This window comes from Bos taurus, chromosome 28 (genome assembly GCF_002263795.3).
Source record: "Bos taurus isolate L1 Dominette 01449 registration number 42190680 breed Hereford chromosome 28, ARS-UCD2.0, whole genome shotgun sequence".
NCBI classification, from domain to species: domain Eukaryota; kingdom Metazoa; phylum Chordata; class Mammalia; order Artiodactyla; family Bovidae; genus Bos; species Bos taurus.
This window is the reverse complement of record NC_037355.1, coordinates 14,080,963-14,105,825: the sequence shown is the minus strand read 5'-3', so window position 1 is coordinate 14,105,825 and position 24,863 is coordinate 14,080,963. Positions and strand designations below refer to the sequence as shown.

Below are 24,863 nucleotides of genomic sequence, written 5' to 3'. Positions count from 1 at the left end.
AACTACCTAAAACAGGCAGTAGTTAGTAAAAAATAAAATAAAATAAATTTTAAAAGTAAATTCAGGAGCGAGAGAGAGAGATCCTATATCTCCCAAAGGCAACACTATCTGTTGCATTTTTCAAAGAAGCGTCTTCTACATCCTAAAATACAAGTGTCAACTACCATTATTTCTACCGTGAATTTCCTAAGAGGTTCTATGCATGAGGCACACAGACATCATGCGAACCTCAATCAAAATGTTCTGGACAAAGGAGACCAAATAAAAGGGGTGATTAGCTATGAGAGTTTATATGCAGAGGGATGTCCATCTTTATAGTACTCATATCTACGTGATGATATCCAAACACATGAAGCAGGCAGCCTGCAAGATCCTTAGTCTTTTGGAAGGATATATGATAGGCATATACCTCACCAGGAAGCATGGGACAGCTACTTCTGTTAATGTATTATGGAGAATTTTAACCCGGTTAAATAATGGGTTATTCATATTCATTTCTTTTACATATAAATTTCATATCTCACACTCTTATTAATTTCTCAAATGTGCATGTTGAGTCTGTTTGGGAAAGTGGAAAGGACAGTTATATTTATCAGCATCTTGCCCCCAGCATGACTCACACATTTAAAAGGTGTTTTCTTTTAAATATTTAGCTTTCATAACTGGTCTGCATTTTCCAGCTCACAGTAAATAGCTCAGGACCATTGTTGACCCACACAGTACTGCTGTCGGCCCAAAGAGTCGGTGCAAAATAAAAATAAAGTAAAGGGACAAACCTATGGTTCAGAAATTATTTTTCAAAAGCTTTACACATCCGATCACTAGTCCGAAAAACATGTAGTTCTCCAGTTTCACTGGCACTGCTCCAAATTCATCTAGAAAAGCTACTTAAGTAAAGAACTGAGTGTACCTAGGTATTTGAAAATTTTGTTCATTTGCTGGAAGAAAGAGAAAGGTTTTTTTTTAAAGCAAGCATATCTCCAGCAGGAAAATCTAGTCATCAGAAAGGAAAGCACCAAAGGAAAAGGCGGCTGCTCCTGGCAAGATGGAGTTCTTTTCTTTATATAGCTTCTCTTCACCTCTGAGGCCGTTCAAATGACCTGGCCCACACTCTTGGACTGCCTGCCTTTGCTTCAAGTCAGTCACCTGGCCTCCTGGGGAGAAAATTCACTTCACTACTGACTCAAATGCCAATGCAACTGCTGGCAAAATTGTGTGTTCCAAATTCAACTGGTAACAGAGTTTACTACATTTTGAGCCAGGATCACAAAACTTAAATTGAGAAACCAGTCCGGTTGGACGCTTGGGTAATGTCCTTTGTATTTGTTGAAGTCTGCCTAAGCAACTACTGGCAACTTCTGAAAGCACGTTCACCCTGGAAAAATAAATACCTGCCAAAATGTCAATGCGGTTCTAATTGCATACCTTCTCCCTCTTTAAAACTTATCATCAGCTTCTCCATGTTGACCTAAGGTACCACAAATTGTGGTTATATTGGGGGGGTCGTTGGAGGTGGTCCCTTTCTGTCCATATAAAGCAAATGCTTTGTATCAACACACATTCGACCGTTTAGACTGTGGGCATAATACTATTCAGTGAACACTGTCATTAAAAATTGACATTCAAAAGTGACTTTGCCTCTGGCTTAAAATATATACAAGCAAATGTTAAGGCTACTTTTCAACATATAATATACTGTCAGAATATAATATTCTCTCTCTCAGGAAGGAGAGAACCTATACATTTTTTTTCACTTAAATTTTTAATCACAAGGACATGGTAGAAATATTATCAAATCTCTAGCATCTTTACATGGAAGGTTTTTTCCTCCCCTTCTTGTAAGACTGCCCTTCCTGACATTAGCCAACTTAAATTTAATTATATTTTCAAAGCTTAAGAGCATTTTTAAAAATCAAAGCAAGAAAACACTTGTTCTTATCTAGCTTTTCCAATCACTCTCATTCGCTCTGGAGGCACGATTCAGTCTCAAAGGGAGCCAGCTGTGGAATGCCACAAAGCAGGCATGCGACACACAGGGGGCCCCCAGAAACCAGGGGCACCCAGGCACAGAGGCGGGGGTGGGGGGGGGAGAAGGGGGTAGCCGGGGGGCTATCTCCATACATGGGCTAATGAGAAGAAAAGGCTGCTCCCCAGACTGTTTTTAAGATTTGGCTTAAAAGAGCTCAACTGCCCTCTCTCCTCAACTTCTTGGTCTCGGGTAGTGGAATCCGTACACAGCGCACGGGCCAAGTCAGTCAAATTCTCTGAGCCAATTTCCTTTCCCTAAAGTCAAAATCAAGCTCCTGCAGGGTTTCTGCAAGGATTACGAGATGTCTTCGGCAGCTAGTGCCTTAATGTCTGACATTATGGGGACTGTGCAAAGAGTAGCCACATGTTAGGAAATGGTGCTATTGCTAGAATTATTAGTAATGATAAAAATGCATAAGTAGAGACTTCCCTGGTGACCCAGTGGCTAAGACTCGGCACTCCCAATGCAGCGGGCCGGGGTTCCATCCCTCCTTGGTCAGGGAACCAGATCCCGCATGCTGCCACTAAAGATCCTGCCTGCCACAACTAAGACCTGGTGGAGCCAAATAAATATACTAAAAAAAAAAAAACTGAATGAGTAATAACAAAAGCTCGATCACCACCTTATCTGACTCAGCTGGGCAAAAGAATATTCATAGAGGACTGTCTCACAATTGTATAGGTCATCCTAGATATTTTAAATCCCTAATTCTTATAGAACTGCTTTAACTCACAGTAGCACAAAAGCAACTATTTTTCTATACTGAGAGGTAACTGGAAACAATCACACAGAAGCTAGGGGTGGTTCCTGCTGACAACACAGTCTACTGGCCTTATACTGCATTGTCCCCTTTAGCAAATTCACAAAAGATCTTCTGAGGTTGAGGCTTCTACGGCCATAAAACCTGTGATGTGTGGGACTTCCCTGGTAGTTCAGAGGGTAAGACTACATGCTCTCAATGCGAGGGGCTGACTCCCTGTCAGGGAACTAGATCCCACGTGCTACAACTAAGACCTGGCCCAGCCTAAACAAATAAATATTGGTTTTAAAAAACCTGTGGTTTTCCTGAGCCACTGATACAGTTTTAACCTTCTGAACCTTGTGCTTCTTATAACTGGCCAGCTTTTCAGCTCTGGCCACTGGGGAAGCTCCAATTCCGAGGTGTGTGTTGTATACAAACCTTAATGCTCCTCACTGCAGATCATTTTCAAATTCCTATTTTCCCTTCATACCAATTTCCTCTTGCATTTATTTTTTAGTCTCTGTTAATACACGTAGGTTACTAAAAGCCACTCCAAATCCATTTTTTGGAACAAGAGATAACATACTATATCTTAAAGCTTGACCACTCTGCCATTCAGAACTCACACTGAAAACAGAAGAATGCTGTGTTCAGCCCGGGCCAGCCAAGTTCAGGTCTGGAGGTAATGGAAAGGTTTCTCTGACGGACAGATGGTGACAGATGACTAGGGAGGAAACTGCTTCAAGAAATATCTGGGAAGCTTGACAAAATTAGATGCAAAGGAAGAAGACAGCAAAGAGCTCTGTCATCAAAGGAGGGCACTTTAATCGCTAGACGCAGCCAAATGTTTTTGGATGCACAAGGTTTTCGCGTAAGTGAGAATTTTACCCCTCCCACGAAGGCTCATGTCCGGATCCGAGACTGGCACCATCACAGAGCCTTCAGAAGACAGACCAACCACCGTGATTCCAACTCTCCAGTTTCTAAGCTGAGAAATTCAACTCAGCTTTCCTTTAAGTCATGGGTTAGTTGAGAAAGCCAGACAACACAAAATTTTGTTCAGTGGTGTCTAAGAGAGACTGGTTGACAACCCCATGAGTAAATATCACTTCATAGGCAGTACTAGGTCTAAGAATGACACAAACGGAAGTTCCATACTTTCAGGAGCAGAGGTGTTTTTGCCAATTTGTCCTATTAAATGATGGGTTGTGCAGTCAACCACACATTTCCTGCAAGACCACTGGCTGCAGAGAAGACAACAGGTGGAGCAGTAAAACAGGAATGGTGATTGCACGGGCCAGACTTGAGGGCAAGGTTTGGCAGATATTCTCAAGTCACCAGAAACTCATTACAGAAAAAGTTCCACAAAGTTCCAGGTATGACACCAGCCTAGAACTCCTCTCTCTGACCTACTCCTCTGCCCTTCCAGAGTCACTGTTCTCCATCCTGGAACATGACACACACATGGACTTAATAAACATTTCAGGGAAGATGAAATGAGCTCTACATGTGTGCTCTTTTCCACAAGCATCTTTCACAACATGGAGTAAGGAGCCGGGATCAGCAGCTGCTGTGCATTTTCGCTCACCCCTGAAGTGTAGAGTTCCATTCAGAAAATGCAGAGACCTGCTGTTGTTCAGTCACTAAGTGATATCTGACTCTTTGCAACCCCAAGGACTACAGTATACCAGGTTCCCTGTCCTTCACTATCTCCTGAAACGTACTCAGATTCATATCCCCTGAGTCGGTGATGCTATCTAACCACTTCATCCTCTGCCACCCCTTGCTCCTTTTGCTTTCAATCTTTCCCAGCACGTGGGCTGGACACTGTTCACTGAAATGTGCCAAGCTGACCTCTGAGAGTCCTGGCTACTCCAGGTCAATATGCAGCAAAGCTATTACCATCTCAAAGTTTATCTTTCCAGCAAAATATCTTGTTTCTGTGATTCAGTATGAAGTTTTTTCCCTATAAACAAGTGGCTATCTTAATGTTAAAATACAATTCAGATGAGTTGCTATTTTTACAGCAAGAATTTAAGTAGTACAAAAACGTGAATGCACTTAACGCCAGTGAACTGTATACGTAAACATGGTTAAAAGGATAAATGTTATGATACGTGTATTTCACCACAGTAAGAAAAAACAAAGAATCCCTCACGTGGGGTTTTCTCCATGTAACCATATTAGTAACCACGTAGCCAACTCATCCTTCCTTAGAAAGTAGAGAAACTAATGGCTTCCTAAAACACAGGTGATAAGCTCTACTATATTATTAGAACTTAAAGTTATAAACGATTCATCTAAGACTAATCGATAGTTGACTAGCTCCCGGCACGAAGACACCACTAGAACATTTCCTTCCATCTGCCGTCACGGCTTAAAACTATTCTTGCAGGGAAAGCGGAAAAAAAAACCAACAACAAAATCAACCTAGATGGCGCCAAATCATCCCCGAACCTAAGGAAAGCAAATATCTTGCCTCTGAATTTGCAACAAGCCCTAGAAAAATTCCAACATGAAGAAAGGGCACGACAGCAAAACCACAATCTGAGTGTTGCCCTGATTTGAAAGGCAAACAAAACCCCAAGTCTTATCCAACACAGAGTAGATAATGAATAGCAGCCATCACATGATAAAGCATCCCTAAATCATTTCCTGAGGATCCAAATGTTTAGCTGGGATTAAATCAGTCTTTGCTCCCCTCCCTCCCTCCCTTTGGTTGCCCTATAAAAAGAAATTATTTACCAATTGTCTTGACATCACAGGTAATGGAAACACATCAAATGAGATGCTTCATTATTCCTGCTGAGGCTTAACTCTAAGGAATGTAGTACTGTTTTGGAAGAACTGTAAAAGAATTCCAATAAAGACAAATACAGAAAAGACAATTATATCCTTCATGGGTAAGATTTCTTAGACGTGCTAGTCTAAGTGGGAGGGTAAAGAATTGCTTTTGAAAGCTGAAGCAAATACTTTAAAAAGCTTTTGTCTATTCCAAACAAATGATTAAAATTTAGCTGTCTCCTGAAATTACTTTGTTTAGAAAAACTGAGTTTTCAACTTGATGTGTTCATCCATTTAGTACGTCTTTCCCCATTTCCATACATTGGATGTTTCTTTCAAAATGGATTATAATCAATCATTATTTTATTTGCTTATATTCTTGTATTCTTTCTATATCCTTCAGTAAAATTTCCATTTGCTCCAAAACGACAGAACTTACATCTAAATTGCTCACCATTGTATGTCCAACACAGCACCTGGCACACATTAAAAAGTCTCTCAAATTTTTTAATGAGTAAATCATTTCATTCACTCGACCAACAAATACGTATTGAATAACTTAATTCCATGGCTGCAACAACCATTTTAAGATTTAGGCAAATGATGCATATGTAAAATTTTGGGGGCTCTGGAATTAAAAACTCAGAAGAAGGAAAGGAAGGCAGTCTGAAAGTTCTTTAGAATATAATGACTTAAAACACCTTAAAATTTCACATGTTGGGACTTCCCTGGTGGTCCAGTGGTTAAGACTCCATGCTACCAACACAGGGGGCGCAGGTTCAATCCCTCATCAGGGAACTAAGATTACACATGCCATGCAGTGCAGCCAAAAGATTAAAAAAAATTTTTTAATCTAAAAATCTTTTTCCCCACACAGTGGAGAAAGGAAAGAGTGGGACAAATTGAGAGAGTAGCCCTGAAACATATTACATTACCACATACAAAATTAGGTAGCCAGTGGAAATTCGCTATTTATGATGCAGGGAGCTCAAATCAGGAGATCTGAGACAACCTAGAGGGACGGGGTGGGGTGGAAGGGAGGTTCAAGATGGAGGGTACATATGTATCAGTTCAGTTCAGTCACTTAGTCGTGTCCAATTCTTTGCGACCCCATGGACTGCAGCATGCCAGGCCTCCCTGTCCATCACCAACTCCTGGAGCTTGCTCAAACTCATGCCCATTGAGTTGGTGATGCCATCCAACCATCTCATCCTCTGTCGTTCCCTTCTCCTCCTGCCTTCAACCTTTCCTAGCATTAGGGTCTTTACAAATGAGTTAGTTCTTCACATCAGGTGGCCAGAGTATTGGAGTTTCAGCTTCAGCATCAGTCCTTCCAATGAATATTCAGGACTGATTTCCTTTATGATGGATTGGTTGGATCTCCTTCCTGTCCAAGGGATTCTCAAGAGTATTCTCCAACACCACAGTTTAAAAGCATCAATTCTTCAGTGCTCAGCTTTCTTTATAGTCCAACTCTTACATCCATACATGACTACTGGAAAAACCACAGCTTTGACTAGACGGACATTTGTCAGCAAAGTAACGTCTCTGCTTTTGAATATGCTATCTAGGTTGATCATAACCTTTCTTCCAAGGAGCAAGCATCTTTTAATTTCATGGCTGAAGTCACCATCTGCAGTGATTTTGGAGCCCCCCAAAATAAAATCTGTCACTGTTTCCATTGTTTCCCCATCTTTTTGCCATGAAGTGATGGGACCAAATGCCATGATCTTAGTTTTCTGAATGTTGAGGTTTTTTTTATTTTTTGCTTTTTTTTTTTAATTTTATTTTATTTTTAAACTTTACAATATTGTATTAGTTTTGCCAAATATCAAAATGAATTTGCCACAGGTATACCCGCGTTCCCCATCCTGAACCCTCCTCCCTCCTCCCTCCCCTACCCTCCCCCTGGGTCGTCCCAGTGCACCAGCCCCAAGCATCCAGCACCGTGCATCGAACCTGGACTGGCGACTCGTTTCATACATGATATTATACATGTTTCAATGCTATTCTCCCAAATCTCCCCACCCTCTCCCTCTCCCACAGAGTCCGTAAGACTGATCTATTAATCAGTGTCTCTTTTGCTGTCTCGTACACAGAATGTTGAGTTTTAAGCCAACTTTTTCACTCTCCTCTTTCATTTTCATCAAGAAGCTCTTTAGATTTTCTTCGCTTTCTGCCAGAAGGGTGGTGTCATCTGCATATCTGAGGTTATTGATATTTCTCCCAGCAATCTTGATTCCAGCTTGTGTTTCATCCAGCCCAGCATTTCTCATGATGTACTCTGCATATAAGTTAATATAATCAGGATGACAGTATACAGCCTTGATGTACTCCTTTCCTGAGTACAGGAACCAGTACTTGGAACCAGTCTGTTGTTCCATGTCTAGTTCTAACTGTTGCTTCTTGACCTCCATACAGATTTCTCAGGAGGCAGGTCAGGTGGTCTGGTATTCCCATCTCTTGAAGAATTTTCCACAGTTTGTTGTGATCCACGTAGTCAAAGGTTTTGGCATAGTCAATAAAGCAGAACTAGATGTTTTTCTGAAACTCTCTTGCTTTTTCAATGAATACCTATGTATACCTAAGTACACCTATGCATGTATGTATACTTATGGCTGATTCATGATATACCTATGGCTGATTCACCTATGGCTGATTCATATAGCAGAAGCCAACACAAAATTGTAAAGCAATTATCCTCCAATTAAAAATGAGTAAATTTTCTAAAAAATTTAAAAATCTTTTAAAATGTCACATGTAAAGAAGCCACAATTCAGTATTGTTCAGTATGAATAAAAACTAGTTATTAATGACAGCCCCTACCAGTTTACAGGTAAACATTTTGATATAAGTGCTCTATCATAACTTGCTTCTTTCTACAAAAGCAAAACATTTCAGTACCCAAATAGTGAACAAAATCTGCAAGGAATGTTGTCACTAAACAAAGGTAGGGCATATGATGTGAACCTGCCACAAAAATAATCCTGTGGATTCAATTCTTTTTCTCACCCAATCAGTTCTGAGACACTTAAATTGCTTAGCTTATTATATATTGCCTCCACCAGAAAGGGGAGTACAAAATAATATTTCCTTATGATTAATGAGAAGTTACCATTTCTATCCAAAATTAACAGTTAACAAGAGCTAGTCATGAGGCTCAGGGCAAATCATAAATCTTTTTTGTGTATGCCCCATTTATCATCACATGGTTTCCAAGAAGATGACCCCAGATGAATTTCGGTGATGAGCTTGCTTATCAAACTTCTTTAACAGTTGAAGACCTTCCTGCTGCCCTATCTTACTGGGGAGTTTAGAAAAATAAAAGCCTTGGCAAATATAAGAGTGTTGCATAAATCTCCCATGAAGAAGAAGAATAAATATACTCTATGAGCTGCTACTTGGACACTCTCCTGATTTATTGGGAACACTTATAGTATGGATATGGATCTTATTTCTGTATACTAAAAAGCAGAGAATCACAGCTTTAGAGACCAGATGGTTCTGCCCTCCCTTAATGAATAAGGAACCAGAGACTTAGAAAAGAGATTCAACACTGGGATTAGCTCCCTCTTCTTTCTCCTCATTCAATGCTCTTTTCCCAATAACCAGCTATTAATAAACTGGCACAGTAGCCTTGGATCTTCTTTCTCATTATGCTTGTGCCACAAAACCACCGGGGAGGCTGGTGTGACACACGTGGCCCTCTGGAAGCAGGAACTTTCAAGTCTCTGAATCCTGTGTGACCACCTGTGCATATGTGGCAGCGAGACACTGGCCTGCATCTCAGAAGTGAGTGCAGGAGAGTCAGGGGAGAGGAGTTTGAGACAGGATGAGAGCAAAGCAAGCAAGAGCCAAAGAAAATGAAGCTTTTACTGAAGCTGGAGTTATTCCAAATTCAGACCCACATTTCAAAAAGAATACACACTGAGACTTCACTGGTGGTCCAGTGGTTAAAAATCCATGCTTCCACTGCAGGGGGTGTAGGTTCGATTCCTGGTCAGGGTACTAAGATTCCACAAACTGTGTAGGGCACGGCCAAAAAAAAAAAGAGAGAGAACACATATGCCCCACATTTCCTATTGGATATCTTCTGGTCATTTTCTTTAAAATCTCTTTTTTAAAAAATCCATCATTACTTACCATAAAATGTAATGATTATTTTCCATAATGTTAAGAAGTTGGATAAGAAAATTCCCAGTTTATAGGCAATTTTACAGGAACCACCTCACCATTACTGGAACAATGCAAGTGATTCCAAATAAGTCACTATTTCCAGCCCTGATTTCTCAGCTACACGCTATCAAACATCTCCAACTTGGCTTCAACACATTTCTCCTAAACAACTCTCCTGCTAGATGATACGATGTTCTTTTCATATGAGAAACGTTGAAGTCATCCTTAATCCTTTCCTGTTCTTCTTCTCCATACCATTAGATGCTAGCAAGACTCTTCATTCTTGTTTCTTCATATCCATCCCTGTATCTTCGTGTCTCATATCTGTCCAACATGCCTGGTCTTCTTCACCTTACAGGCCCCATTAAGTGGCTCCCCTGGCTCCCCACAGTACTGGTCCATCATGCCTGTACCAACTTAACTGCCAGTTACAACATCCAAACCTATGCGGTGGTGGTGCTCCGTCGCTCAGTCGTGTCCAACTCTGCGGTCACATGGACTACAGCCCGCCAGGCTCCTCTGTCCACGGGATTCTCCAGGCAAGGACACTGGAGCAGGTTGCCATGCCCTCCTCCAGGGGATCTTCCCTCACCCAAGGATCGAACTTATGTCTCCTGCACTGCAGGCAGATTCTTTACCCACTGAGAAGCCCCTATCCAAACCTATACTGATCCCCAAATAAATACCTCCACTCATAATCAGCAACCAACAGAATCTCCCATCTTGTCACGTTCTTGTAGAGGCCTAACAGTGCCCCACAGTCAATGTTCAATAAAAGCTTTCAAAACCATCATGAGGCATGGCTCATACCCCCTACTAACAGGCCAAGTGGCTGCAGAAAAAGTGGTTCATGAGTGGTCTTCAAAGGACTCTTATGGCTCAGAGCCAAGAGCCATGAAGCCACAAGCTGAAAGCAGAGCAGGCGTGAGGAGGGAAGACAACGCACACGTGAACCAAAATGGCAAATTCTTGTGGCTGAGACACGAAACATTCTGTGCGCCCAGAGAGAACTGGCAGCTCCTGAATCAAAGAGTTGCCTAGATTTTCTTTTTATCTTCTTCTGCCAAGCAGAACAGAAAGATTTTTGCATCCAAAATGAGACTCTGGTTGGCCCTGATGATTTTTTATTGGTAGCAAACCTCCCCCAGCCACAGCCCATCCTTCCCTGACAATTCTCCACCCTGAAACAATGCGGCATGAGGATTTCTAGTAATAACAGTGCAAACTATCCCACTGCATGAAAACTTGGCACCACTGACACCACCTCAAGGAAACAAAAAGGGGGGAAAAAACCACTGAGGAAGAAAATATTCTTACTGTCAAATACCAAAAAAAAAAAAAAATTAATATATTTCAATAAAAAATAAACAAATGGAATCTTTTCTCCACATAAGAATCCAGACAAGTGGTATTCCCAAATAAAAGTTACTACTACTAATACTAAACTGAAAAAAGTTACCACAAATATTATAGACGTGTATGTGGCTTTTGTTCTCAAGCAATTAAAAATATGGGGACTCTATCCTGGGAACCCCCTGGCGGTCCAGTGGTTAGGACTGCACGCTTTCACTGCTGTGGGCCTTGGTTTGATCTCTGATCGGGGAACCTGTGAGGCACGTGGTGCAGCCAGAATATAAAGAAGTAAAGACATAGAGTCCCATCCTGAAACAATAAAGCTCTGCAGGCTTATCTCAATCTCAAAGATGCAAGCACCCATACAGGAGGACCTCAGAAGAATCCCATCACGTCTCACATTTGCTCAAAGCTTTTCAATTTCAACCGATTTGGAACTGCTCAGTTTCAACTGACTTTTAACACTAATTCTATGATCAACAGACCCCATTTTTTTAAGTAAGAGCAGTGAGTCTCAACAACCAAATGACTTGCTAAGAGTTCATGGTTTGTGACTTAAACTCAGATCTCACGGCTCCTAGTTTAGTTTTTTACAATACTGACACCTCTCATTTGTTTGATCCACTGGTTGATTCAGAATGAGGGTATGGCACAAATCAGGAAAGGGAAGAAGGATAAGCAGGAAGGAACCAGACTGTAATGAACATCCAATGCCAAAGGGTAGACATTTAGCTTTTTCTGGCAGGCAGTGGAGAGATGTTAAAGAAACTGAGCACAGTTATCAAAGGGTAGTGGTTGTGTTTTAGGCAAAAATCATGTACTTTGACATAATTTACACTCTCACCTGTATCATAAAGCCCACTGAGGATACATATTTTTTAAGAAAGCCTCCTTTGTTGCCGCTCACCTGAAACTATCACAGTATTGTTAATCAGCTATGTGAAAGGGAAACTGTTAGTCGCTCAGTCGTGTCCAACTCTACAACCCCACGGACTGTAGCGCAACAAGTCCTGTATCCATGGAATTCTCCAGGCAAGAATAGTGAAGTGGGTTGCCATGCCCTCCTCCAGGGCATCTTTCTGACCCAGGGTTAGAACCCGAGTCTCCTGCACTGCAGGCAGATTCTTTACTGTCTGAGCCACTATACCCCAACATAAAATAAAAAGTTTAAAAAAAAAAGAAAGAAAGCCTCCTTTGTAAGACTGCATTATATCCAGCCCTAACACAAATCTTGGTTGGTGGGGAAAAATGAATTTCTAAATGATTCACTGATAGTCTATAAAATTAAACAATCTTTTCACCCCAAAAAAATATTATGAAATGTTGCATAATATATATTCCTCTAACAAATTCACAAATTAGAAATAACTAACACATTAGTGGCTGCAGGCAGTTCTGCAGGAAAGAACCTGTTTTAATTGTACATAACAGCATTCCTCAAACTTACCTAAACATGGAACTTTTAAAAGTACAATATTTATTAACATAATACAGAACTAGCGTTCCACAGTTCTATTCCCTTGGAAATCGTACCATGGAGCATTTAGTCCTAAGAGAATGAAACTCATCAGAAAGTGAAACCCATTGATAATTGACACAAACACACAAAATATATACAATTCCTTCCTTTTAATCAGCATTAGAGACCAACACAAATTTATAATTTCTCTTTGCACTTGCCCACATGCCACATCAGTGGCTCCCAACCTTGGCTGCAAATTTAAGTCACTTTGGCAGTTTGCGGGGGGAAAAAAAAAAAAAAAAACCACTAATGCTCAAGCTTTACTTCCAGAACAATTAAACCAGAATCTCTAGTTTAGCCATCAATAGGTTTTAAAAGGTCCTCAGGCAAACCTATACCAATGAGGGTTAAGCACATGGTTATAGATGAAGAGTCTGCTAACTCTAAAATGGTTAATAGTAGAGTTTGGGGAAATGGGAAAGGGAATATGAATTCCACTTAATTCAGTTGGAAACTCTTCATCTGAAAAAAGAATTGGCTATATTTATTTTGCATGTAATACTGGATCTCGAATATTCCTAGCCTTCTCTGTACTTGTTCATCACTGCATAATGGCGGTTTAATGCTATTACTAGAATATGCTAAATCGTTGATGGCCAACAATTTCTTTAAGAGAAGTTTTCATTTTAAACAAACAGAACCAAATTTTCTAATATTTGCCAAATTGGAATCACTGGTCTCAAGTTTTAGTTTGATTCCCATAAAACACAGCCAGAAGTAAACTGCAAAGCCAAAGCTTTCAACTGTCTTCCTGGAAAATACAGTTTTTAAAACTGCCTATCACAGGAGGTTAGTTAAATGATGTTATTTATTTTATAGCCATCATTCCAAACTTGGAAATGTTATCATCCAAAATACAATGAAGGTATTACAATAGTTGAAAACCCATGTTTCAAAGCACATTTAAAAGTTAATCTTCCTGGGAATGCATTTCCCCTCCAGGAAAGGAGAGGGAAGAAAAAAGTAATAATAAATCCCTCAACCCAGCACTTACAAAGAAGTCAGAAGCTGCAAAACAAATCAACACAAAATGTCTGGTTATCCTGGCTATCATCTTTAATTCTCATCATCTTTCAATGCACAATGAATACAACAGTATGATTTCCTAAATTTAATCTGAACTTCCAAACCTTCTACTCACCCTCTCAACCTTCCATTTCATTCTGCATAATTAGCTCAGAAAATAATATAATTATATACATGTATATACACTATGCTATGCTAAGTCACTTCAGTCGTATCCAACTCTGTGGGACCCCATAGACGGCAGCCCACCAGGCTCCCCCGTCCCTGGGATTCTCCAGGCAAGAACACTGGAGTGGGTTGCCATTTCATTCTCCAGTGCATGAAAGTGAAAGTGAAAGTGAAGTCTCTCAGTCGTGCCCGACTCCTAGAGACCCCATGGACTGCAGCCTACCAGGCTCCTCCGTCCATGATTTTCCAGGCAAGAATACTGGAGTGGGGTGCCATTACATATACATATAATATATATATATATATATATATATATATATCACTTTTAACTCATTTGCTCTTTAGGTCATAGGACAGAAAAACTTTCTACACTGTCCTTCTCTTCCTACTGTGCAGGGTCCGCGATACTTTGCTCAGGCTTTCTCTAGTCGCGGTATTCGGGTTTACTGAAGGGACTTCTCTGGTGGCGGAGCATGAGCTCTAGAGCACACAGGCTTCAGTAGCCGTGGCACACGGGCTCAGATGTCCCGCAGCATGTGAGAACTTCCCAGACCAGGGATCGAACCCATGTTCCCTGTACTGGCATGCATATTCTTAACCACTGGGCCACCAGGGAAGTCCTCTCTCCACTGTCGGTTATTTTGCCATTGCAAAGGCACTCAGGCGGTCCTTTCCGCAAGGACTGCCTTTCCATCTTGCCTCCATTAAACTATGTAGGTGGTGGAATGGTCTAGGAAACACCTTAATCTAATCTCAACCCTGCTCTCTGCTCAGAAACTCTTCCACAAGGCCTGCCCTAATCTTAATCAACATACACCCTTTACCTTTCCTACTCAAACACTTTCTCCTGAGGGCAGCCTTCCCTGACTTTTCTGAGTAGAACAAATCACTCCTTCTGTTTTCTCTATTACTGTCGCCATGCTGGCCGGCACCCCAGTGCCACTTCTCCTTAAGTGTGACCCTTCTGAGGACAAGGGTAAGATGGAAACCTTCTCTTCTCCCACAGTCCTGCACCTGGACAGTATTGAGCTCACAGGGAGGGTAGAAACTGTCTCACAAATGGCCTCCTTAGCATCTTCGTAAGTTCAGTTCAGTTCAGTCACTCAGTCGTGTCCGACTCTTGGAGACCCCAAAAACTGCAGCACGCCAGGCCTCCCTGTCCACCACCAACTCCCGGAGCATACCCAAACTCATGTCCATTGAGCCGGTGATGCCATTCAACCACCTCATCCTGTGTTGTCCCCTTCTCCTCCTACCCTCAATCCCTCCCAGCATCAGGGTCTTTTCAAATGAGTCAGCTCTTCACATCAGGTGGCCAAAGTACTGGAGTTTCAGCTTCAACATCAGTCCTTCCAATGAACACCCAGGACTGATCTCCTTTAGGATGGACTGGTTGGATCTCCTTGCAGTCCAAGGGATTCTCAAGAGCATCTTTATAAAGCCTGTACTTAATCTTTCATTCTAACCTCTTCTTGGGAACATAATTCCCTTCTGCTTAAACGCTCTCTTAAGGCAGAAATTATTTCTCCTCTAGTATTTCCATTGGAGAAGGAAATAGCAACCCACTCCAGTACTCTTGCCTGGAAAATCCCATGAACAGAGGAGCCTGGTAGGCTACAGTCCATGGGGCCACAAAGAGTCAGACACGACTGAGCAACTTCACTTTCTTCACTTTAGTATTTCCATAAAATCTGAAGGTAACAGAAGAAGTCTCCAGGTTGATAGATTATGAGGTTAACACACTGTATTTTTTAATGTGTGAGAGGGAAGCTAAAGTGAAGTGCTACTCACAAATGAGAAGAAACACACGTTCATGTTCCAATTAAATACTGAAATATACTATTTCCTCCACTTTGTTAATATTCCCTCTCAATATACTGGCTGAAACCAGGAAAAATTTAGGCTCTCCCAACCTACCAACCTAGGGACCACACCACAGAGCTTCCCAAACAGCACCTCCTAGCGACTTACACGTGGATTTCGGCCATTGTCTTGGAAAATCCCATAGAAAAATATAACAGGAAGAAGTTCTATTTAAGAAAACAACTCCAAGCTCACTGAGTTTAAAGTTTTCTTATTCGCATGGGATTCAGGTTTCTTGGTAACTCCAAAGTAAACAGGCACATGGGAATTGAAGATTTTTTTTTCCCCCTCTGTCAAAAAACTAATTGATTGTGAACTCAAAAAAGAAAACCGAGAAGGAAACACAGAAGCCTCTGTACATAATATTTGCCTGTAGTTGGTTTCATCTCTGGCTAAATTCCTTCATTCCCAATCATCATCACTCTAACCATTAAGAAGCAGAAAATGTTAGTAAGTAAATGATAATCTAGGGTGAGAAATGTACTAAAAGTAATAACTGCTAAGGAAGAAAGGCACGCTTATACACTCCTCCTAGATCATTTTGATTTCACCAAGGGGGAAAAAGAGGTAATGAAATCTTTTTTTTTTTTTTTACCACTTACAGTGACAAAAGGCAGCTCCTTTCAAGAAGGAATTTGCCTCCAACTAAATAAAAACCTGCCAAAGAACTAGTTTGGACAAGCCATGACTGCTGAACATACAAAGTAAGAGTGTAACATTCGGGATATTTAATAATTTAATTCAAGGATAATGTTACTTAAAGAGGCAAAGAGTAACCACGTGTTCTCCCTAACCACTACTAAGAAACACAGAAAATGTTGTACAACTGTACTAATCACTCTGCTTGCTGGCTGACTATAAACTTCCCTCAAAAAGTATAACACTGACTAAAACCATGTTAGTGCCAATGTCCAAGGTGAAGGAGGAAATCCCACAATGTACAGTAAAAGACCACAAGAAAACCATTTTGGAAAATAAGGACAGCACAACCTTTTTCCACCAAAGATATTAACAGCAATGATGACCTTATGATTCTTTAAATAATGCTGGCAACTGGCTACCAAAAAGAAACACCCTGAATAAGAATACTGAAAAGAGAAAGTGGAAGTGAAGTCGCTTAGTCGTGTCCAACTCTTTGAGACCCCATGGACTGTAGCCTACGACACTCCTCCATCCATGGGATTTTCCAGGCAAAAGTACCGGAGTGGGTTGCCATTTCCTTCTCCAGAGGATCTTCCCAACCCAGGGATCGAACCTGGGTCTCCCGCATTGTAGGCAGATGCTTTACCATCTGAGCCACCAGGGAATAAGAATACTATTCCTATACAAATACATATATGTATATATATACATATACACACACACACACACAAATACACACACATATATATATGAATTCTATTCAGAGTGTTCATCATATACTGGTATGGTATATTTTTATACATGAAAACATACCATACCAGTATGTGATGAATGAGCTTCCCTGGTGGCTCAAACGGTAAAGAATCCATCTGCAATGCAGAAAACTGGGGTTCGATCCCCGTGTCAGGAAGATCCCCTGGAGAAGGGAATGGCAACCCACGCCAGTATGCTTACCTGGGAAATCTCACAGACAGAAGAGCTTGGTGGGCTACAGTCCAAGGGGTCACAAGAGTCAGACATGACTTAGCCACTAAACCACAACCAAATATGATGAGCACTCTGTCTGAATAGAATTCATGTGTATGTGCTACTATATACATAATATAATGACCCATTGTGGAAGGATGTCTTATGTCTTATTTAGAGAGCATTGCTCCTTTAAAGATGCAACTTAATTGGAGATACTCATTGAAGGGTTAAACTATTCTACACATACACACACCAAATTTTGTTAACAAGTACAAGCATAACCTTTTGAAGAGGTGGTGGTTTAGTCACTAAGCTGTGTCAGACTCTCGTGACCTAATGGACTGTGGCCCACCAGGCTCCTCTGTCCATGCAATTTCCCAGGTAAGAATACTAGAGTGGGTTGCCATGTCCTACTCCAGAGAATCTTCCCAACCAAGGAATCGAACCCTTGTCTCCTGAAAAGCAGGGAGTTTACTGCATTGTAGGCAGATTCTTCACTGCCAATCCACCAGGGATTCCCTTTGAAGAGGATAATTATGAAATTATTCAAGCAATCGAATACCTTTTATACATTTCCATCTGAAACTTAATTACAAGGCTTTCCAGTTTCTCAACCACATCAAGAGAAAGGAAGAAGACTGCAAAGACACCCATCGATTCAAACTTGAGAAATGTCACAAACGGCCAGCTCCCCACCAGAGGCATGAATCACTTCTGGTATATCTGCTTCTCAAGTTGTTTTTGTTTTGTACCGCATTTCCTTCTGTGGACTGGTTTCTTCTGCTGCCTCAGCTTCTCCTTCCTATAACCCCAGAGCTTACCCGTGGCCCATACGGCCACTGCTGGCTTCTCCACGACCCCACCCAGCATCATGACATTTCCGTCCACAGTCCCACAGCCACTCTAGGTCTTAGCTTCCCCAGTCTGTTAGGGACAAGTCTCGCTCAGAGTTTTCAAAGCAAGCCACACAGGTCATGGCCGGTATCTACAGAAGGTTCATCTTTGGATCTGGTGCCACATCTAGGCCCATTGGCTGAGGTTGGAAGAGCCAGAAAACAGGTGATGGCAAAACACAGCCTGCTCCTCTCCTTTCCATGGGAGGGGACATGAAAAGACAGGCATATAATCACATAAATGACAAAGTCCATACACTTAAAAGTACTAACCAGAGACAAAGCAAGATGATAGCTGAATTAGCCAAAGGACAAACCCTAAAGCAATCTATTTAGTCAAAATAAAATGCAAAATGTTAAATACATCAGGTAAAAGGCTGTTCTTTAAGAAACCAGGAAGGATTCCTAAATTGAAGGAAAGACTGACTCATAAGATGACAATAAGCCATTATTGTATGTCTCCTGGATAAAGTAAAATAGTGAAATGACAGGTGCCAACTTCAGAAGAACCAACCTTAAGATGATCTTGAAACCTGACTGTTCAAACAAAATACAAAGGATTACAAAATCCTTACCATTTATTTTACCATATTAATTTGCCTCCAGCCCTTTGGCTGTCCCTCTAATGAACCACAATGAACCTAATTCAGAGCCCTAGTCAGCAAAACTTACAGCTTTAGCCAGAACTTTTCTCACTATACAGGCACAGTCTACATGCTCAAGAGAGCATGCTAATCAACAGTTTAAAGAAAATAATTTATATTTTATTAACAACAATCAAAGTCCAAAAAGTATGTTCAGGTCCTGGCTGCCACCAACCAGCTGTCTGACCTTGAAAATACAAAAAAAAAAAAAAAAACCAATTCAACACTATTCAGATCACTACCTAGAAGAAAATGACATCACCATCACACCCAATTTTTCAACATGCCAATGCTTCTATAAACCCATTTATTTTATTTTTTTTGGGGGGGAGAGGGGGTGGACCATTTTTTTTCAAATTTAGTAAAAGATATTTGTTTTTTTTTTTAATTAATTAATTAATTTATTTTACTTTACAATATTCTATTGGTTTTGCCATACATTGACATGAATCCGCAACAGGTGTACATGTGTTCCCCATCCTGAACCCTACTCCCACCTCTCTCCCCATCCCATCCCTCTGGGTCATCCCCGTGCACCAACCCCGAGCACCCTGAATCATGCATCAAACCTGGACTGGCAATTCGTTTCACATATGATATTTTACATGTTTCACTACCATTCTCCCATATCATCCTGCCCTCTCCCTCTCCCACAGGGTCCAAAAGACTGTTCAATACATCTGTGTCTCTTTTGCTGTCTCGCATACAGGGTTATCATTACCTTCTTTCGAAATTCCATATATATGCGTTAGTATACTGTATTGGTGCTTTTCTTTCTGGCTTACTTCACTCTGTATAATAGGCTCCAGTTTCATCCACCTCATTAGAACTGAGTCAAATACATTCTTTTTAATGGCTGAGTAACACTCCATTATGGATATGTACCACAGCTTTCTTATCCATTCATCTGCTGATGGACATCTAGGTTGCTTCCATGTCCTGGCTATTGTAAACAGTGCTGCAATGAACACTGGGGTACACGTGTCTCTTTCAATTCTGGTTTCCTCAGTGTATATGCCCAGCAGTGGGACTGCTGGGTCATGTGGAAAATTCTTCAAGAGATGGGAATACCAGATCACCTGACCTGCCTCTTCAGAAACCTATTTGAAGGTCAGGAAGCAACAGTTAGAACTGGACATGGAACGACAGACTGGTTCCAAATAGGAAAAGAAGTACGTCAAGACTGTATATTGTCACCCTGCTTATTTAACTCATATGCAGAGTACATCATGAGAAACGCTGGACTGGAAGAAGCACAAGCTGGAATCAAGATTGCCGGGAGAAATAGCAAGAACCTCACATATGCAGATGACACCACCCTTATGGCAGAAAGTGAAGAGGAACTCAAAAGCCTCTTGATGAAAGTGAAAGAGGAGAGCGAAAAAGTTGGCTTCAAGCTCAACATTCAGAAAATGAAGATCATGGCATCTGGTCCCATCACTTCATGGGAAATAGATGGGGAAACAGTGGAAACAGTGTCAGACTTTATTTTTCTGGGCTCCAAAATCACTGCAGATGGTGACTCCAGCCATGAAATTAAAAGACGCTTACTCCTTGGAAGGAAAGTTATGACCAACCTAGATAGCATATTCAAAAGCAGAGACATTACTTTGCCAACAAAGGTCCATCTAGTCAAGGTTATGGTTTTTCCAGTGGTCATGTATGGATGTGAGAGTTGGACTGTGAAGAAGGCTGAGCACCGAAGAATTGAGGCTTTTGAACTGTGGTGTTGGAGAAGACTCTTGAGAGTCCCTTGGACTGCAAGGAGATCCAACCAGTCCATTCTGAAGGAGATCAGCCCTGGGATTTCTTTGGAAGGAATGATGCTAAAGCTGAAACTCCAGTACTTTGGCCACCTCATATGAAGAGCTGACTCATTGGAAAAGACTCTGATGCTGGGAGGGATTGGGGGCAGGAGGAAAAGGGGACGACAAAGGATGAGATGGCTGGATGGCATCACCGACTTGATGGATGTGAGTCTGAGTGAACTCCGGGAGATGATGATGAACAGGGAGGCCTCGCTTGCTGCGATTCATGGGGTCGCTAAGAGTCGGACACGACTGAGCAACTGAACTGAACTGATGACAGTTCTATTTCCAGTTTTTTAAGGAATCTTGATGTGGACCATTTTTAAAGTCTTTATTGAATGTTACAATATTTCTTCTGTTTTATGTTTTTGGCCAGGAGGCCTGTGGGATCTCAGCTCCCCAACTAGGGATCAAACCCATGCCCTATGCATTGGAAGGCAAAGTCTTATCCAGGGAAGTCCCTATACACCCATTTTAAAGCAGTAAAGTTTAAAGCTCTTTACTAAATGTCACAGCATTCTCTCAAGTCACATGAAGAGTCACTGCTTTACCCCATTAGGCTGTCATGCTGTGGTCAAGCCCTTTTCTGGGGAACCTTATGGGGTCCATAATGAAGAAAGAAAATCATGCAGGAGTTCCCACTACACAGAACCAGGATAGGTGAACTCTTTCAAAGGGATGCTCCCCACATTTGCATGTTCTGGCCACCGTAACTGCCATGTGATCTCCAAGCCAAAGGTCAGGTCAGATTACAGTGACAGAGCATGTGAGCAATTTCTAAGTGGGCTTACCTGCTAGTCAGAAATCTAGTATCCTTAATTTTATATTATGTACCTAGCAATGACAATATGAGGCAAATATTTCTCTTTATTTGGGTGAAGAATAGCAAAAAAACAAAAAAACAGCCAACTCAGTGCCTGAAGATTACATAGCCTTTAGCTAATTCTGGATCATATCTATACTATGGATATTACGGCCTCTCTATACAGTCAGCAAAAAAAAGACCAGGAGCTGACTGTGGCTCAGACCATGAACTCATTGCCAAATTCAGACTTAAATTGAAGAAAGTAGGGAAAACCACTAGACCATTCAGGTATGACCTAAATCAAATCCCTTATGATTATACAGTGGAAGTGAGAAATAGATTTAAGGGCCTAGATCTGATAGATAGAGTGCCTGATGAACTATGGAATGAGGTTCGTGACATTGTACAGGAGACAGGGATCAAGACCATTCCCATAGAAAAGAAATGCAAAAAAGCAAAATGGCTGTCTGGGGAGGCCTGACAAATAGCTGTGAAAAGAAGAGGAGCGAAAAGCAAAGGAGAAAAGGAAAGATATAAACATCTGAATGCAGAGTTCCAAAGAATAGCAAGAAGAGATAAGAAAGCCTTCCTCAGCGATCAATGCAAAGAAATAGAGAAAAACAACAGAATGGGAAAGACTAGAGATCTCTTCAAGAAAATCAGAGATATCAAAGGAACATTTCATGCAAAGATGAGCTCGATAAAGGACAGAAATGGTATGGACCTAACAGAAGCAGAAGATATTAAGAAGAGGTGGCAAGAATACACAGAAGAACTGTACAAAAAAGATCTTCAAGACCCAGATAATCATGATGGTGTGATCACTGACCTAGGGCAGACATCCTGGAATGTGAAGTCAAGTGGGCCTTAGAAAGCATCACTATGAACAAAGCTAGTGGAGGTGACAGAATTCCAGTTGAGCTATTCCAAATCCTGAAAGATGATACTGTGAAAGTGCTGCACTCAATATGCCAGCAAATTTGGAAAACTCAGCAGTGGCCACAGGACTGGAAAAGGTCAGTTTTCATTCCAATCCCAAAGAAAGGCAATGCCAAAGAATGCTCAAACTACCGCACAACTGCACTCATCTCACACGCTATAAAGTAATGCTCAAAATTCTCCAAGCCAGGCTTCAGCAATATGTGAATTGTGAACTTCCTGATGTTCAAGCTGGTTTTAGAAAAGGCAGAGGAACCAGAGATCAAATGGCCAACATCCGCTGGATCATCGAAAAAGCAAGAGAGTTCCAGAAAAACATCTAGTTCTGCTTTATTGACTATGCCAAAGCCTTTGACTGTGTGGATCACAATAAACTGTAGAAAATTCTTCAAGAGATGGGAATACCAGACCACCTGACCTGCCTCTTGAGAAACCTATATGCAGGTCAGGAAGCAACAGTTAGAACTGGACATGGAACAACAGACTGGTTCCAAATAGGAAAAGGAGTTCATCAAGGCTGTATATTGTCACCCTGTTTATTTAACTTATATGCAGAGTACATCATGAGAAACGCTGGACTGGAAGAAGCACAAGCTGGAATCAAGATTGCCGGGAGAAATAGCAATAACCTCACATATGCAGATGACACCACCCTTATGGCAGAAAGTGAAGAGGAACTCAAAAGCCTCTTGATGAAAGTGAAAGAGGAGAGTGAAAAAGTTGGCTTCAAGCTCAACATTCAGAAAATGAAGATCATGGCATCCGGTCCCATCACTTCATGGGAAATAGATGGGGAAACAGTGGAAACAGTGTCAGACTTTATTTTTCTGGGCTCCAAAATCACTACAGATGGTGACTGCAGCCATGAAATTAAAAGACGCTTACTCCTTGGAAGGAAAGTTATGACCAACCTAGATAGCATATTCAAAAGCAGAGACATTACTTTGCCAACAAAGGTTCGTTTAGTCAAGGCTATGGTTTTTCCTGTGGTCATGTATGGATGTGAGAGTTGGACTGTGAAGAAGGCTGAGCACGAAGAATTGAGGCTTTTGAACTGTGGTGTTGGAGAAGACTCTTGAGAGTCCCTTGGACTGCAAGGAGATCCAACCAGTCCATTCTGAAGGAGATCAGCCCTGGGATTTCTTTGGAAGGAATGATGCTAAAGCTGAAACTCCAGTACTTTGGCCACCTCATGCGAAGAGTTGACTCATTGGAAAAGACTCTGATGCTGGGAGGGATTGGGGGCAGGAGGAGAAGGGGATGACAGAGGATCAGATGGCTGGATGGCATCACTGACTCAATGGACGTGAGTCTCAGTGAACTCCGGGATTTGGTGATGGACAGGGAGGCCTGACGTGCTGCAATTCATGGGGTCACAAAGAGTCGGACACGACTGAGAGACTGATCTGATCTGATAACTGTACTCATCAGCCTATACTCAAAATACTGTACAGATATTGTTGCCACGTTAACATACAACATTGATCCTGCTTCTAAAAGAGAATAGAATGGTAAGTGGTATGAAAATTAAGGCATATGATAAATAAAATTTAAGTTATCTTTAGTCTGAAGACATAAAGATGTTATTTTTAAAAAATCTTCAAAAAAAATTTTTATACCTCCAAATGGCAAAAGAAGAAGAGCACGTGGATGAAAGAAAGGTGGAAACTTTCTGAAAATCAGCACTGACTAAAAAGTATTTGCCTTGCATACGTATGTGAGACCTGTACAGTCTTTATACCTGCTGTAGGTGATACAGAAGGAACTTCAGTACTTCATGGGAGGCAGAATCAAAAGACCTTTGACACTTCTCTCAACAAAATGTCGTGTGTTCTACAAATTGGCAATAATTTATGTATTCATGGACAACCTCAACCTAGATCAGCCATTATGATCTGTTTTTCTCCATGAGGTGGTGGCAGTGGTGATTAATCTTGATTTTAAAACTAACACGGGTTCAATCCATAAAAAGTATAAAGAATACAAATCAATCATATTCTCACCATTGAGACAGAACTTAACATTTTACAATAATTTCTTAGTAATCTTTCAAGGCACAAATATATATAACAAAATTTGAGTCAACCTATTTATATGCCTTTTGTCCTGATTTTTGTATTGATATGACAATCCATTTCCCAAGTGACTAAATACTGATGGCAAAAGCATGATTTTTAAGGCCTACATAATAATCCAGTCATAAACTCAATTTGATTTTCCACAGCATCCAATCCTTTGAGTCTGGATTTAGGAAGAGAGAAGGACATTTTCATCAGTTACAACTAAACTTTCATATGGTATTGCTTTAAATAATACTTAACTATTATTTAGCTATTAAATAATTATTTAACTTCTAATTATTTAATAACTTAAAAATTATTTTAAATAACTTTTAATAGTTTTTTATTTGATAACTTCTTTATTTAGTTAAATAATAACTTTATTTAATAACTTTTTAAATAATTATTTAAATAACTTTTAATTATTTTTAATAATAGTT

General features: G+C 40.8%; 1 protein-coding gene and 1 non-coding gene across 4 annotated transcripts in view; both read right to left on the bottom strand.

Moving 5' to 3' along the window:
- The window catches only part of BICC1 (BicC family RNA binding protein 1), a 347,769-nt gene that overhangs the window by 213,178 nt on the left and 109,728 nt on the right, over positions 1-24,863 (bottom strand). The gene's annotated exons all lie outside the window — the stretch shown is intronic.
- Positions 16,898-16,969, bottom strand: TRNAC-ACA (transfer RNA cysteine (anticodon ACA)). Its single transcript has one exon. It is a non-coding gene; the product is annotated as a tRNA-Cys (tRNA).